The sequence below is a fragment of the Anas platyrhynchos genome, chromosome 7 (assembly GCF_047663525.1).
Source record: "Anas platyrhynchos isolate ZD024472 breed Pekin duck chromosome 7, IASCAAS_PekinDuck_T2T, whole genome shotgun sequence".
NCBI classification, from domain to species: Eukaryota; Metazoa; Chordata; class Aves; order Anseriformes; family Anatidae; genus Anas; species Anas platyrhynchos.
This window is the reverse complement of record NC_092593.1, coordinates 11,392,870-11,410,578: the sequence shown is the minus strand read 5'-3', so window position 1 is coordinate 11,410,578 and position 17,709 is coordinate 11,392,870. Positions and strand designations below refer to the sequence as shown.

Below are 17,709 nucleotides of genomic sequence, written 5' to 3'. Positions count from 1 at the left end.
ATAAATGATAATCTGAAGGAGAATGCAGATACTGCACCTGAAATCTCCAAGCTAAAGACTAAATCCAAACCTGCATCCTGGAATTCCAGCCTTCTTTTCCCATATTCTCAGGTCATAAATACCAACTATGGAAATAAAATAAAATAAAATAAAATAAAATAAAATAAAATAAAATAAAATAAAATAAAATAAAATAAAATAAAATAAAATAAAATAAAATAAAATAAAATAAAATAAAATAAAAATAAAATAAAATAGATTCTCCACATGATATCCGGCAGCAAAACAGAGACTACCAATTCAAAACAGCCTTACAAGGCAAAATACAACACGAAAACATGTAAAAGGGCTCTGTTTTCAGCATTATGCCTGATGTAATAAATGCATTTCTACACACCAGCTTACAATTCCATCTGACTAGCTACACCCAACCTAATGATTCAAAGACTAATTAGTTCATTTACTTTACGGCCCATTTGCTGCAGTAACAATGAAACATTATCTAGATACAGCTCTTCCTGCAGGGGCCAGGAAGAATATACTGTTAACAGAAATTTAAATGAAAGGGAAAATGACATTTCCACTACACCTTCTCATAAGCAGTACATCAGCTTGCATTCATTCCCATGAAGGCTCAGTATTCTAGCCCTGATCCAGCAAAATATTAAGCCCATCCTACAGATTAAGTGCAAGTGGTCTCCGCATTTGCAGCATTTACATTGTTCACATTTTTAAAGTCAAGCGCCATCATGTATGATTTCAGAACAGAGCGTTGTATCACTGTTCTGGGACTGAAGTTTGAATGGTATCCATTAGGATGTCTATTAAGAGAAGAAAGCAAAAAGAAGCTAATTGCAGTACAATTTATGCTGCTTCCTTCCTGTTGCTTTATTGACATAATTCCTTATCATTTCTAATTACCTGGAGAAAGGGGAAAACTTGAAACTTTAAACTGTCTGAAATAACCCTGTCTGTTCCTGTCATAGCTAAATTTTGTAAATGCTACAGTAATGCAAACAGACTCACTCCAAAATTCAGAAGATGCTGGATTATGCACGTTAGTGTTGCTTTTTAAACAAGCTAATCAGCTGTAATAGTCCTTTCTCTGTGCCTACTTCACCGTATCACTACATGATTTACTGTACGAAAGGAGAGGTTTGGCACTCAAACCAGGCTCTGCTTCTGTATCTATCATTCCCTAATGACCACTTTTATTTCTCTTTGGATGAGGTACACTCATTAAATTCCCCAGGTCTTCACTTCTCTGCTTCGAAATTGCCATTGTGGAATAGGCATGGAGTGCTGTCTGTATTTTTTCCCCGCATTTGGTTAGCCAAATGGCCCCACTAACACTCGTGTTGGCGCAGCTGAAGAGGCGCTGTGGAAGGGGGAATGAGAGGCTGGAGGGCAGAAGCCAGCAGCTCCTTAAATCAGAGCCGCTGCTATGGAAGAAAGTACATGAAATCTTACTGCTAACCTTTAGAAAACAGGCAGACTGCAAACAAGAATAATAGTTATGGGCCAAGCCCTGCTGGTTTTACTCATGTTGGAAGTCCTATTGCCATTAAATGTAACTGTATGTGAGAATTAAGAAAGCACTATTTGGATTTTTATTTATGGAGTCTCCCGTGCAATAATGCTGAATGGAAGTGTACTTGTTCACTTTTAAATATGCTCCAAGTTTTACAAGTGTCACTGCCTTCACACTGCTTTTCCACAAAATCAAGTCTCTCACAATGCACTGCCCTTCATTTCAACTCCTCATTAGTAAATCATCAGATTTTTTAATCTACAATGCAAATAGGCAGGTTAATGTTCATTACATGCTATGTTTCTATATCTTTCTAAGCCTAATTTTTAAAACAGATACATTGCTGTCTTGTGAATATGTTGGTTCTCAATGTTCTAAACAGATTTTTAGTGTAGATACATGTTCTGGCTCCACTATTTTCCCTTTCACCCTAAATAAAGTTTTCCCTGATCACTCTCGCTACTGCAGAGAAATACATTTTCCATTTTGCCTTGAAAGAAATGTGAAAAAGGAAAATGCTGATGGCACAAGAAGCAATTTGAATCCCATGATAGAAAACATAGCCCTAGCAAACAATGCACAGTAATAAGTAATAGTATAGGAACACTTTTTTTTTTTTTTTAGTTATCAGAAGAGAAATGCAAGGTACACATTTTTAAACAAATAAATGTTTCCTTTTGCCCTTTTTGTAGCAGCAAAAGAAAGGTGGTAGAGGCAAGAGAATAGATTTGAAAAATACATACCCTGCCTATCACTCAGCAGCTACAGAATTGGTTTTGTTTTTAATAATGTGTATTGGTTCCACTTCTGTACAGGCGACTTATAAAGGACGGACAACAGATAGAGGTCAGGTACTATTACAACAAGTCATGTCCCTCAGGCTGTTTCGGTACCCTTTGCTGTTATTTTCATTGTCATTATCCTGCGTGTAGAATAGCAAAGGAAGCTGTATATCTTACTACTGTGAATGTGTTGGGCTGTTTGTTTTAGGCTTTGCTACAAGTAAATCAGCTTTAGTGGGAGTGATTCACCAGGTACATATCCTTCTTTAAGTGTAATAGCTCTATACAACACTGTGGAGTTTCAGGGATGACAAAGCATACATTAAGTGCTATCCAAGTGGATAGTTTGTGTCCTGTGCGACTACTCCAGCTTATTACGCTGCTCCTGATGTAGCAGGGTGAATTTAAAACTTTGTGAAGTGCTGCCTTGTGGCTGGCAAACTACTTCTGACATGGCGCTGAAAGCTGCTGCTCTTTAATGGCTCTTTGGTGACCTTTCAGGAGAGAAAGCATGGACTTGGTCCAAGTTACAGCGCACAGACTCCATGAGCAGCTTCTGCTCCACAGAACAAACTCAACCATTCTTGTGGGCAGGGATTTCCCAGCCAGACCCCATCTTTCAGGTACACTACCCACAACTCAGCTGCATTTTCTCGGTATTACACACTCAGAACATCCAGTGAATGAATGATAATGAGATGCACAGATGAAGATGATACACAGATCACTGGGCAATACTATTTTTCTCACCTAACTTCTTATGTAAATTATCACAGAGATAAACAAACAAGTAAACAAACTCATTGGGAACAGGTTCACAGTTGGGATAATCATGCCTTTTGCAAGGGCCCACCTTCCTGAAGTGGCTTCATTAAGAGATGATTTTTAAGTCACAGACACATTTCTGTGCTGCAGACAGGCCACCTAAATGTTGGTGGAGAGGAACATTAAAAGAAGTTCATACCTGTGTTACAGACAGTAGGCACCTTCTTCTGCTGTCACCAATGTGAAATTCCCACTGATCCTCTACCCACGTAACCCCACAACCTGGCTGCTCCACACCTGAAATGTTTGTTTCGTCTTTGGGCTGAAACCATAAGAAAATTTCCCATTCCTTTTGATGGCATGAGTTTTTGCAGCCATTTTCCCCAAGTTAACTAGTACACTCCATGTTATTTGTGTGTTACCTGCCCCAGCTGGAGGCTACGTGTCACCACCCAGTAGGGGCTGTAAAGCAGCTCGCTCTGTGTAATAGAAGCTATTAATATTGTTAATGCAGAGTTAACTGTAGAAAACGAGAATATGCTGACAGCTCGTGTTTAATCACCACTGTTGCAACAAATTATGCCTTATTTTCTAATGTGTATACACATCAGCTCCTTTGTTTCTAGTTATCACCAATTACTTGCCAATTCAGAAAGATTAAACAAATTTGAAACAAAAAAAAAATATATTACCAACAGAATCAATTCTCTTACAGCTGAGTTTATGTCTTTGAGCATGAAAGCCAGGGAATTTGTAGGAGTGGCAGAACAGGAGGAGAAATTATGCAGTCTTTTCTAAATGGAGTTAGTTTCCAGTGTGTACATGGCAGGAGGCTGGAGTTTAATGATCTTTAAGGTCCCTTGCGACCCAAACCATTCTATGATTTTATGATTCTATGACCAGAAATAAAATCCAGTTACATCCTATTTAATATATTGATGCTGCTGCAGGCACGTAGAAGCAAAACACAAAAGCCAAAGTGCAACTATAAATGCTCAAGGAAACAGCAACATGAACATACCTTCTGAGTACATTAGTAGTAAGTAGAAAGAGTTAGTCCAGGGAAAGAAACCAAGTAAAAGAAATGTTTTGTGCTGTTTTGGTTCAAACCTAGATCCTTTAGTGATTTACATTTGAAATAAGAGTGGCAGGCAAGCGTCTAACCACTGGAAAACACAAACACCAGTCTCTAGAGGGGAGGATGAGGAGAACCCAGGCTATTTGAAGCTAGGTTGGCTCCTCAACAAATAAAAATAATAAACATATAAAAATAATAAACACCTATAAAAGAACATGTTTTTTAAAAGCCAGCCTAACTTTTTTCTAGTACAAGTTAACAGGCTTTATAGGTCAGGATTAGTTTTAGATTAAACTCAGAAAAGCTTTTGACACAATCAAAATGAGCTACGGAAATACAATCTCGACAAAGTTATTCTAAAACTACTACAAAAATTTCAGCAAAGCTCTTGGTTTACTGCCAAGAGAAAAAATGATGTATTGAGTAAAGTTCCTGCAAGGGCTCAGTGCTATTCAGTATTTTTATGAATGACTTTAATGATGAAATAAAATACACAGTAATTAAATTTGCAGATAGCATCAAGCTGGAAAGATGCACTACAACTGGGGAGGACAGCACTAAAATCCAAAATGTATCTAGACAAATTAAAGAAACTGTAATAAATAAGATTACAATTCACTGAAGACAAGTGCAATATACTGCATTTATGCAGAAATCATCAGCTGCACAAATACAAGGTGGGATACAACTAATTACAGAACAATGAGTTAGGAAAAAGATGTGGCACCTAAAGAATTAAATACAGAACCCGAGTCAGTACTTTATTTTCTAACAAAACTGCCGTGGTACTGCAGGGTGTGATGAAGATGTCACATACGGGACACATGAAGTAGCCCTCAGCACACTGCAGCCTGAGGCTTGAGCACTGTAGATAGGCTTTAATCCACCAAACATCAAGAAGGATGAGAGCCAGCTGAACAGCTGCAAGCAGCAAGGATGATCAAAGGTTCAGAAAACAGATTCTGTGAGGAAACATTGGGAGAACTGGGTTTGTCTAACTTAACCAAGACCTAAGGACACATAACAGTCTTTGAATAACAAAGAAGTTTTGCAGGAAGTTGCTCTGCTTCCTACCCATTCTGAGAATACCTTTAACTTGCAGCCAGGAGTATTTAAGGACAAATTAGACAAGGGTTAGTCAGGAATGACTGGGCACAATTAATCCTGTCTTGAGTGGGCTGAGGGATCTCTTAGAGTCCTTCCAATCCTACCTGCTGCCCTTGTCCTCACACTGTTATTTTTAAAACTTCAGTTAAAAGCTTGCTTGTTCTGAACAGGAAAATCTAAGAAAACATAGATTAGAATCAATTACTAACAAAAAGATCAGTATGAGTGTTTATCTTTGAATCTACATTAAAGGGTTGAATCTTCCGGTTATTTTAGGTGAACTTCCGAAAATACCTAGTTACCCTTAAGTCACTTTTTTAGGCTAAACGATGCTACACAGACCTAAAAAGGGAAATTATTGCATTTAGACCCTTGTTGTGTGATTGAAGCAATGACAGGTTTGAGGGAGTGGATGATGGATTCTAGATATTGTGATCATTTTGTCCTCATCCGTCTGCCCATTTAAAAAGTACACAAAATATCAATGGCACAATTCTGAAGGGAACATAGACCAAAGCTTGTCCAGATAAAGTATTAACTAAACAGATGGCACTGATAATGAAGCTAGATAATGAGAGTGCTCAGCACAATGAAAGGTAATTAACTTGCTAAAGTGATCATGACAGGCTACATGATACGACACATAGGGACCTACAGCTAGGACGGAGCTGTAATTTGAATTCTTTGGATGTAGGATGCTGGAAAGCTGGACAGTACCGCGTGCTGTTTGGTCACCTGCACACAGAGCACTGCATCCAGAAGAAAGCTCAGGGCTCATTCAGTCACCACCAGCAGCTGGAGAGGGTACAGTCGGAGGTCTGGTCCTGAAAGACAGGATCTGAAATAGCTCCTGGAGTGGCCAGCAGTGGCTCTTGGGTGACCACCTGCCCTGGGAGTGCCCAGAGCCCCTGCAAAGCCCCGAGCCAGTAAGAGCAGCAGCCACTGGGAAGCAGCCAGCTCTGAAAATCATTGCAAGGAATCTTTCTTGCAGCAAAGTGTTAAGAATGAAAACATTGGCTTAGTTCAGCAGTGTTCAGAGTGCTTGCTTTTATCATTTTTTTTGAGTCTGCTGCCTTTTAGCTGCACGTAAGTAAACGGAAACATCCCTTTCACTCTATTTTATTGCAGATAAAAGGGGAAGACTCACCACACTATCATCCATCTATTATGTTGCCCCATATTAATTTCCTCCTAACACCATCTTAAATATCCTCATGTTTACTTCTCTGGGAATTGTTTTTGTATTTCTTCATCAGTTTAGTTGCTCTCTTTAGGACCTTTTCCATTATTTCATATGCCTTTTGAGATGGAATGACTGAGATTGAACACTTTAATACAGGCAACGGTGTACCATAAATTTCTGTAATGATACTCGTTTTGTCTTAATACAATCTAACATCTCAATTTCTTTCTAGACTGCACTGCATTGCAGCCTCCACTGTGCTGGTCCCTGCAATGATCAAGTATTTTTCTCAGAGTTGTTACAGCTAATTTAGAATCTATCAGGTAGTATGATTAGTTCCAATTGTCCCTTCAGAATCAGTTACCATCAGCTGTCTACCCTGAAGCTCACCTGTCATTTATTACTGAACGCTCTATCACCGCTTGATCCTTCTGCTTTCTTTGTATCTCCTCATAGCTAACAAGCCCCATGCAATTTCACCTCACCAACAAAAAATAAAGTACTACTTATTCCCTTTCCAGATAATTTTCACAAGTATGGGTCCTTACATTACTCAGCTATTAATCTTTTCCTCGAGCCCTTATTTTTTACCTTCTTAGGACTCCTTAATCCACAAGACAACTTTCTTCTTTTTCTATAGTGGTTTTATCCACACAAACTGTATTTACTATTGTAGTTAAGAGATTTCCTCTCTTCAAGTAATGAAAGAATTCTAATAGGATGCGAAGATAGTGTTTTCCTTTACAGGAACTACTTTGATTCATTCTTTGATAACAGTTTTATCTAAATGTTTCATAAAACTCCATACCAGCATGATCACTACATTTCTTTTAGGTAGTAGCCACGAAGCTGAGATTCACTCACTCAAACCATTTGTACTCCCTACATCTTCCCTTCTTCCCTTTATCTATTTGCTTTATCTTTATGTTTGCCTTTCACTTAGATTTTCAACTATTTGAGGCTGGCTTTTACTCTTTTTTATATTTGGATAGTGTATAGCACAGTAGGACTGGAGTCCACACATACAAGAAATAGCTTAAGAAAACAATAGTGACTTATTGCATGGAAAATGTTTCAAATAAAGTGATTTACCTCTTATCAAGAGCAAACAGACATTTCTATCTCTTCTGCTCAGGTACTTCTCTGCTCAGTCCTGCTACTAATAAAAATAACTCTCTTCTTTCCTAGCTATTTTCTACCATGAACACCACACTGATCCAAAAGAATGTTATTCTTAGATTAACTCTACCGGATATACAAGAAATGAATCTGGACACCTCTGCCTATGCAGTTACCATCCTTAGACGAAGATGGTATCAATTCAGTGGATGATTTTTTCTTATCTCCACTTCGGAGCAAGTTTTCTCCATTTCCCAAGATGTAATTCAGTATAAAAAGTTAGAAAATTCCATCACCTGGGTACACGCATCTCTCCTGTTAATGAAGTGAAATGATTGTTTGCAGAAATGATTACAGAATAAAATGGTATTTACACATATTAGCAAGCAACAAAAGCTGATGAACTACTGACACTTAACACTCACGGGGATAACACCTGGGCCCCAACACAGACCCCCTACCTCCTGACCCCCCTGACCCTCTACCTGACCTCCTATCTCGGACCAGCTGGTGCACATAAGGAATAACTAGGATGATGAGTTCACAAAATTCCTATTTAGTTGCACACTTTTAGGAGGTAAATTACTACCTGTGGTGGAGTGCTACAATCTCCTGTGTGGCTACTTTGTAGTAGGAGGCAGAGTACACAAGAATGCAACAGAGTAGTGTCCAGGGCATGCTTGGAAGATGACAGGGAGGGGGGTCACAACCAAGGAGCCCATCTCCATTTCCACAACTTGATCTGCCCAAGGCAGCAGTACAAAGCCACAGAACAGCACATTGAGAGGGACTTCCCATAGGAAGAGGGCATGCAGGTCAGCTTGTTGCCAGAGGAGGGATTCCAGGAGAGTTGCCAAAGAAGCTGTATCTTCCTCAGGTTCAGGGAACAGCAAGGCTAAAGGAAAAGCCTAAAGCAAGCCGTGTATGTCATCGCTTGCTGTAAAGATGCTTTTGTTAAGTGAACACTGCTTTAAAGAAACCGTGTTGCCATTGTTCTTTGAGAGCACAGAACTGCAGGGTCTGAGATGAAGCAGACTAACTGCCTACAGTCCAGAAGAGAGAAAATTGTATGATTCTTCCTCAAGAGAAATGGTAGATAGCAACTATCTCAGAGAATGGTAGATTAGAGATAGTATGAGCTACCTAGTAACTATCATAAGAAAGCACAGCCATTTTTCCAGTACCTGCCTTACCATCTAAGTGCAGAGCCCCCTTGCCAGATCACATATGCCCATCATCTGCATCGCTTACTTCATCATCAAACTCAGGAATGCTTCAGCAGAAGGCAGCTGAAATACCCTCTCTGCCCTAACAGAAGGTCTGAGTTCGTACTTGGGTGAGCCGTGCAGGTCAGGTCTGGGAAGAGCCAAGCACCTTGCAGACCAAGCCAGCAGCCACCCAAGCTCTCCTCTTCCTAAACGCTCATTAAAAATGTCCAGAAATATTCTTGTCTCTGTATTAAGGCTACACTGGAATAACAAATATGAGTCATAAAGCTCATTTAGCTCCAAGTTCTTTCCTTCATAGTGTAGATGTGGCTTTAGATGCTTTTCTGTGGGGCTCTGAACAAAACATCCCCAGGCAGAAGTGGCAGTCAGCTTCCCTCATGGGGGACTGGAGGCTTGGCATGCAGGAGCAGGCAAGGAACTCCACTCAGCAGCGACAGTTGCGAAATCTATTGTTCAGTCTCCAGTCCGGATCGGTGCTAAGATGAATCACTCTCCTTTTCATCTTCTAGTGTCTGCAGACCTTTTAAGTTTTATACATCGGGCGATTGTGAAAAAAAAAATAGCATTGAAAAAGAGATGAAATAATGTCTAATGAAATGAGACCATCTCAAGATACTGAGGTGTTTCAGTATGTATGACATTCAGCTTAAGCTCTAGACTACTCCTACCAACAGACTTATTACAAAATGTGGGAATGAGCAGGTTCAGATCATGGGAGACATCAGGATCATAAGTGATCGGTTCTGTCAAAAATCCCTACAAGCTTTGAAAACAATAGCTTCTTGTAAAAATAAGATAGTATTAAATGGATTTAAGAAAATAAAGCCAAACAAGCAAAAAAAAAAAAATATATATATATATATATATACACAATAATAGCAATGAACATATGACTGGTCCAACAGACTGCTTATGAGCATACAATGAAGAATTGAATCTGGTTCTAGGAAGGACCTTGGGAGATTTTCCAACCACACCTCCTCCTGCACAATATAGATGCATAATGCTTGGCCTTAGCAGGCTCAGAAACACTTACTCAATGCTTATGAAAACACACATTTTCACACAAGTATTTCATGTACTTTTCAAAAGATCTTGTACTTCAGTATCTGAAACATCCGATTATTCTTTCTCACTTAACTGGGAAATTGGCAATAACAGCTTACCAGGGTAAACATTTGTGAAGTCTCCACTAAGTTCATAATTACAACTCATAACTCATGTAAAACCAAAAAGCCCTCTAAAATAACTTCAATACAATCTTCCTTTTAAAGGAAGGATAAATATACGCCAGCTCTGTTCTCACATGTATTGTTTGTTTTACAAAAGGGTAAGTTAAAATAGATCTGGAAGTGTTGATGAGATGCCAGAGTCAAAACTGATGTGGCATTTTCTTTCTAAGCCTCTGTTTTCAGAAATAGCAGCTTTGAACTTCACCTTCTGGGGAAAATTGCTCATGCTTATTCTCAACATAGAGATAAATGATTCTTGAGGGAAAATTTCAAGAAAAGCCATGACCATATTTTTTAGTTAGCAAGAGTAGGAAGTATATCTGGCACTTAACAATGTACTTCTGTGTATTCATCAGGCCAGCAACACAAGTCTGCAGCAGTCCCTCCTCGCTCACCTATGCCCGTACCTCAGGTAGGAAGGCAGTCACAAGTGCAGTTTACAACCCCCCCTTAAAATATGGCAATAGATTTTAAAGGCAATGATATAACCTTGAAAATATGCACACATTGTGCATTATCAACAAATTTGAGCAGGAGCTTAGATTGCAGTAGGCAATTGATACATAGCACGCACATACTTGTCTACTGTGGGCAAAGGAAGATCAAAGAGTATTTTGCATTAAAACTCTGAAAGAGATATGCACAGCCCACCTTATTCTTAGCACTAACTTATTTAAATAGCAATAATATTTACCTTTCACACATAGCGTTGGCCAGCAGATTTCAAAACATATCACAAAGGCAGTCAGCGGTATTATCAGCACTTGGTAATCTCATAGCATTGTGAAAGCCGAAGCAAAGGGAGGTAAAGTGCTTTATAAAGAGTCACCCAAAATACAAAGGACTTAAGGAAAGGGTCATTAAGTCTGGCACACAGATGGTGTGAAGAGAAGGGCAGAACAGGACGAATGCAGCTCGTAGAAAAGAGGTGCTAAAGGAACACAAGACCCTGGTAAAGTGAAAGAAAGATAAAGATAAATGCAGAGAGAAAGATCACATATAAGGCGCTTAACGGGGAGAACAAGAGCAGTGCAGTAGAACTGAGTAGATGCAAAAGAAATCATCAGGGCCAGTGAAACAGGTGGCAAGAGGAGTGTGAGAAAGAAAAATGTAAAAAAGGAGCTCTTTGGTATGGACCATAAAGGGTCCATAAGGCCAGAAAAGAAGAGGCTGTAGCAGCCCAGATAAAACCAAGGACATGTGTCAGCAGAGAAGGGTTGAAGCTGAGCTTGGATGGCTTCCGACCCGTGTGGCTCAAGGTTGTTGTTTTTTCAAAGCTTCAAGCCTGACACTGATGCAGCCATCCACACAGGCTTTGCTAAGTGTGAAACAAATGAGTCGATTTGCTTTTCATGTCTCTCTTCTGCTCTAGCTAGATTTTCTCCGGGGCGTTTTTCACTTTTGCTCTGATTTATTCTCTCTCCCATCACGTTTTTTCTCCTATGCTGCTCTTTAGTATCAAGTTCAATGTTCCTTCTCCAATTTTGTGAGAGTCCTTCCCTCCCTGGACAGTACAAGGTTTTTTCATTTAAATTGATTTAAGCTTTAGTTTTGCAGTAAAGGATTTTTCTCCTCTTCTGCATCCCTATGACCACCACTTCTGCCCTTTACCTCAATCAACATGATAACGGCATTTGTGCTGCTATGCGCAAATGATCCAGCCTTTATGTCAGAACATCTTGTGGAGAGAAAAAAAAAAAAAAAAAGAGAACGACAGAGAATTCATCCATCTTAGATGCAAAGATACCAGGAAATTTTCTCTTACTCTCTATCACTGAACATGCCTGTGCATTTCATATACTGATCTGTATCAGTTTAGAAATGAACACAGTATGAGAGTAATGCCCTTGCACAGAAGCAGTTTTGTTCACATTTGGGCATTTCTCCACTGCTGAAAAGCAATATGTAGGTGTAAGAGCCTGTAATTGCAACTGCAGTGGTGGAGTGCAATAATTTCCCTACAGAAGCTCGTGTGTCTGTATGTGTATGGTACACACACTTAATCAGTACGACACATGAATTTTAGACTCAAAGACTGTTGGTAACTGGTGCTAAGCACTTTTAATACACGTGGCACATTCAGCATGTCAGCTGGTATGAGGTCTCTGCTGACTGCTATGTCTGGGTGTCACAGCATGACAGCCTTCTTACCTGTTAAAGGGTTTTTGAAAACAGCTTTTCTAAGCCCAAAGTTGTAAGATGCTGTATTTGTTTTCAGGGTATTTAATATTTCAGATCCACAGAAGCTCAGCCCATCTGGAATTCAGATATACAATCATAAAAGTTAAATATTACTAGCCTGTGTAAAGCATACCATGTTCCTGAGAACCCGCTGTTCCTTGTGATGTTTGTTAAGCATTACTGATATTTCTCTCATATTAGTCTCCTGAGACCTTCTCAATATCTCTTAAACATTTTCCATCTGTAGATGCATGAGCTCTGGGCAATCCAAAAATCCTTTAAGGTGTCACAGAATATTTTTTCTAATGATCATCCACATAGTCTGCATTTTTCAATTTATTTTGGTCACAAACGAATTAAAGCCATTTTAATTTGACACTGATAGCCCTTTGCAGTGCAATTTAACAAAATAGCCTACCTTCTGAAGAAAATTATAAAAGTAAAATCTTTATACTCTTCTACAACAGTTTCATGGATGAGAAGTCACTGAGAACTTTACTAACTATGTCTGTCACCAGACACAGAGATGGCTGAGAAATACACAGACACAAAGATATTTTTAACATAATTCCTTGAGTAAGTGCTTGAAGAATCGTGGTTCCCTATCAAGATCCTATTCCAAAAGGGTAGATTTGACTTTGTAAATAAGTTTCAAGACTGAAATAAAGCCAGCCAGGGTTCTGATCCTAGCTGCACAGTAGAGTCCTTACATGACTTTGGGTAAGTTACTTTCAATCAATTTTCAGCGAATCGAGTAAGTACTCACTACAGTTTTTATATTTAACTTGAAACATCTTGTACCTGTTTTTCACATTGCTGAGGAACTGGCATTCCTGCTAAGCTCTCGTAAGAGCTCGAGGCCTGCCAAAGAGCGTCTCAGGTTAGCTGCCTCACTAGTACAATCTCTGAACATCTTTCAGCATAACCTTTGGCACCACCTTCCTTACATCTCTCCAAGCAATGAGTTGAGTAGTCAATATTTAACATTGCCAAAATACAGAGGTCTTTGGGTGGAGTTTTCTCTACAAAGGGAATATATTCAAGTCCTTGGAAAATTATTCCTGCTACAATCAATAAAACACAAGAAAAAAAAAATCTAACAATATTATCCAGGAGCCAATTGCAGGTGAAGCCTAGAGCAGTTTTGCTTTAACACTGCCTGTATCTCCTGTGATGGCTTCATGTTAGTGCAGGCATCTTGAGGAGCCACCTCTGAATAGTCAGACTCTTTACTTGGCAACACTCTACTTCCAGGAGGTACACATTTTAACCAGAGGAAGTAATCTCTTCTCACACAGCTCATGATATCAAGCTCTTTTCTGAATGAGAAAGCACAGCAACCCTTGTAAAATGTAAAAGCAAAGCTGAATACCAAATCAGAGGAATTGATACCAGTATGGCTGACTGGTCAGAAAGGAATATGAAATAATAAATTTCTACATATACATATTTTTATTCATGAAGAATCATGGCATCAAAATTTGATTTTGTGTAACGTGATTGTTGAAATTATCCACTGTGGTTTTTTGTTCTTCTGAAAAGTCCTTGGGCTGTGCTTTTCACATGAAGCACTCTGGATCAAATAAAAAGATTAAGACTTAGACAAATGTTTTCATAATATCTGGATCTTCTGAGCTCTCCAGGTATAAAAAGAAATTAAACAAAATGCAGCACAATTTGAGCTCAGAAAACTAAATCAAATCTTTGGTTTATACTGTCAAAAAATACCAATACTTTTGGCAAACACGCATGAAAAAAATGGGAAACTTTTGTAAATATATGTGGAGAAAATAATATAAATGCATTGCCAAAAAGTGTCATTTGCAATTTCTTACATCAGGTCATCAACAATGGGCATCCAAACAACGAGGTAATGAGCAGGAACAAATAACACAACTTCTAAAGTACTACTTTGTCTTTCCATTTGTCCATGTATTCTCTTTTCACCAGCACCACACATTTCTGACATACTAACATAAATAACCATTAAATAAGCTTAATAAATGGTGCAGCATGAACTGCTTACTTTTGTGCATATTTCACTATCAGCTCATCAAAGTCAGATCAGAAATTAAGTTTTACTTATATAATGATATGATTTAAGAGCAAGTTATGGAAGATTGCCAGTTGTATCTGCTCATTAACAAGCTCAAACACCCTCTGTTGGGTATCATTTCCTTTCTGTTCAAGAAATCCCAGGAGGTAACCCTTAGTGTGTTGTTTTACTTTATTTGTATTTCTCCCTCCAGTATGAAATATTTCTGCAATAAGCATGAATGTTTGCCATACATTCTTACCAGTATTTCCAGACCTTGTTTTCCAATCTACTGAAGTAATTGGTGATTCTCAAAATAATGTACCCAATAACAACCAAGGATGAAGAAAATAAAATTGTTTTAATACTGAAACCATTTTTTTTTTATAATGAAAGAGCTTATATGCAGGTCTAAAAATTAATCTATACAGTGCACTTGAGAAAATGCATGTCTCCCTGAGTCTGCACTGCACAGGAAAGCATCAGGAGAGCAATGTATCTGATCTGCAAACCCAAGATATCAAAAATCACTCCCTTATCGAATCAGTTCAACTGATATTCACATTTGAATTAACTCATATTCTCAAATAACTCCCATTTTATTACCAAAAAAAAAAAAAAAGTTACCCTCTATCTTTAGGTTCTTTCTTTTGATACTAAGATTCCATATTTACAGTTAATTAATTGCATATAAAACCTCTTAAAAGAAACAGAAAAGGTCTCAGGAATTACTCTTGTGTTTTTTATCTAGGAAATCAAAGATTCCGGTTGATTACACAAAAAGATTGCAAAATTTCTCTTTTATATATAAATTACAGAAAAGTAAAAGGAAGATATTCATTCATCTTTATTATTAATACTTACCTCTAAGCCTAAAAGTACTTATATTATGTCTGTCAGAGTCCTAAAAAAAAAAATTCTTCAAGTCTTCATGCACTGTGCAATGGGCTTAAATCCATTAGAGGAAAATTTCACTTCATATCCACAGCATTACCTTCAAGTCATCCAGGGACACTTAAAAATGTAGGTCTCTAGTATTTTCAAAGTCAAGGATTTTAAAGGCATTTTAGATAATACGCGCCAACTGTATGGAATTACCTTTCTGCACTGGGGTAATGTCAGTATACAATTTCTTCCTGTGTCAAGATTCTGTGGCTTTAGATATGAATCACTGAGTTACTTGTATCATTCATAGTTTTAGTGCTGTGCTATTGTTCATCATTTAAGGCAATTAATATAAATAACAGATATTTTCCCTATTTTTTGTCAAATTCAACTTTACTTCAGTTGGTCCCTGGCTGTTCTTTCAGTTCCACTGAGAGGAAAAAGGATTCACAAGCAGGTATGTTGATCCTTCCTAAGCAAATGAGGTTATTCCACCAACACTAGCACTAAATGCAAGCAAAAGCAGATGCTGCTTGATTTCTCTGTAATATCCTCCTACTCCCAATCCAATCACGTTTTATGGCTACAAAAGGAACACTCAGCCCTCCAGCCCACCGAGAAGAAGCCTGAGACGAAAGGAGCTGTGGTTTCTTTTCCCCAACCCACCGGAGAGACTGACAGTCACAACATGGAAATACCACAGATGGGAGGGAATGGTGCTGTGTAGTGCTTCATTAGGTGACAAGCTCAGCAGTACCAGCCTGCCAGGGTGAACACAGAATGAACATTGATCACCTACCACCATCAGAGCACTTGCCCTAAAAATGTAAGTGCTTGTTATGGAGCAATTAGAGTAGGTATAACAGAGTTAGGATAAGTGACCTACTTACAGATTCGCAAGGTGATGGGTAAGGCTTGCTATTCTTCAGGAGGCAAGACAGCTTTCTGACTCTACAGCCACGTGCCTACAAAAGGAAGTGGACAAGGTACCATTCATTACTTGAGGCATGCTTTGTTCACTTCCCATAAAACTCACTTGTCAGGACAGTCTTCCCACTTGCACAAAGGCCTAAAACAAAATGCATTTATCATAACCTCTACACTTTCTTTTCCCCATGCCAAAATTTTATATATATATATATATATATATATATATATATATAAGTATGACATTCTCCCATTTTGCACATCGGAACTCCCTGTCCAGAACGTGTTATTTTCAAAGGCTTCTTTGGAAGACTCCTTCACCAATCTAAGCGATAGCTGTCTGTATCTTCCATCTAAACTCAACAGACAAATATCAGGTAAATCTCTATTCTTTTTTTACAGAAAACAATAATCCCTGTAAGAACTGGGAAAAAAAAAATTGAACTGGATAGGCAAAACCAGTCAGAATTAGTGCCATCAGAGATGGAAGAGATTACCAGAAAAAAATCCTTGCTCTGTAGTCTGGAAGAAGGATCCTCCTTATCTTTTAATAAAAAGACCTACTAGTACTGCAAATTATAGAGCTATACCCTTATCCAAGATTAATCATACAATTTTTAATTACATCCAGATTTGATGACTAGAATGAAGATTTTCAGGTGTTACCTCGACCTTCCATGAATTCAGCTCTAAGCATCACACTGACTTCTAAGGGTGCAGCTAGTAACTACAGTAGCTGAAATGCTACAGCTGAGCACTGCCAAGAATCCCTGTTTGAGACCATATAGCTTTTGATGGTATTTAGCCATGACCAGTCTTATATTTTTAGAAAAGATTGTGGTGATGATTGCGACAAGACAGCTTTGTCATCTAGCAGTTTACAGACCTCCTCCCTGCCTTTCCATCTGGCTTCTGGGTTGGCTTCTACACTATCAGAGATGTGTGGTTTCTTTGTTGAGTCCCTATGGTCATGAACACAGGAAAATGTTCTTTGTCTTATCAGCACTCCATACAGGTGGTGATACTGAATTATTTTGATACTGAACATTTTTAAATTTACCTTCTTGTTTGTTGAACATCTTATGATTAAATCCTAATATTTAAACTCCATGCAACACTTACAAGTCACTTACTTTCAATGTAATTACCTACTGCAAACTTCACTTACATACTCATAGTCAACAGAGCGATGTATAAACGTTAGTGATAGGCAACAGAAGGAAAAAAAATAAAAACAATAATAATAATAATAATAAAAAGTAAAAGGTCTTCCATGTAAACTACTGGGAAATTAAGAGGTCTTGCATTCAAATTCATCCCTCAGATTTAAGTTCTAGGTTGGATCCCAAATGGGAAAGGTGGTTTTCAGGTATAAATAGAAGCATGTCCTTTGCCTGGACCCCCTAGCCTTGTAACAGTGTTGTAACAAGACTTGTAACACTGAGGAACAAAGTCTTGTGAGGACACAATAGTCATTCATGTCAAACCACAGCCTTTATGATCTCCCCCAAATCTCCTAACACTAATCTGGATCTGAATTTTCACCAAAGATATTAAGGCTGCTCTATCCCTGCTGAATAGTGCATCTCTGAATCCTATATAGGATTTTAGTCTTCCAGTTACATAAACCACATCAGCATGTATGTTTTCTAGCC

General features: G+C 38.4%; 1 protein-coding gene across 1 annotated transcript in view; it reads right to left on the bottom strand.

Moving 5' to 3' along the window:
* The window catches only part of THSD7B (thrombospondin type 1 domain containing 7B), a 395,835-nt gene extending 379,743 nt beyond the window's left edge, over positions 1-16,092 (bottom strand). The window contains exon 1 of the mRNA XM_072040738.1: positions 16,018-16,092. The gene's annotated coding sequence lies outside the window, so the exon portion shown is untranslated. The remainder of the gene's footprint in view (positions 1-16,017) is intronic.
* Positions 16,093-17,709: the final 1,617 nt, after the last annotated feature.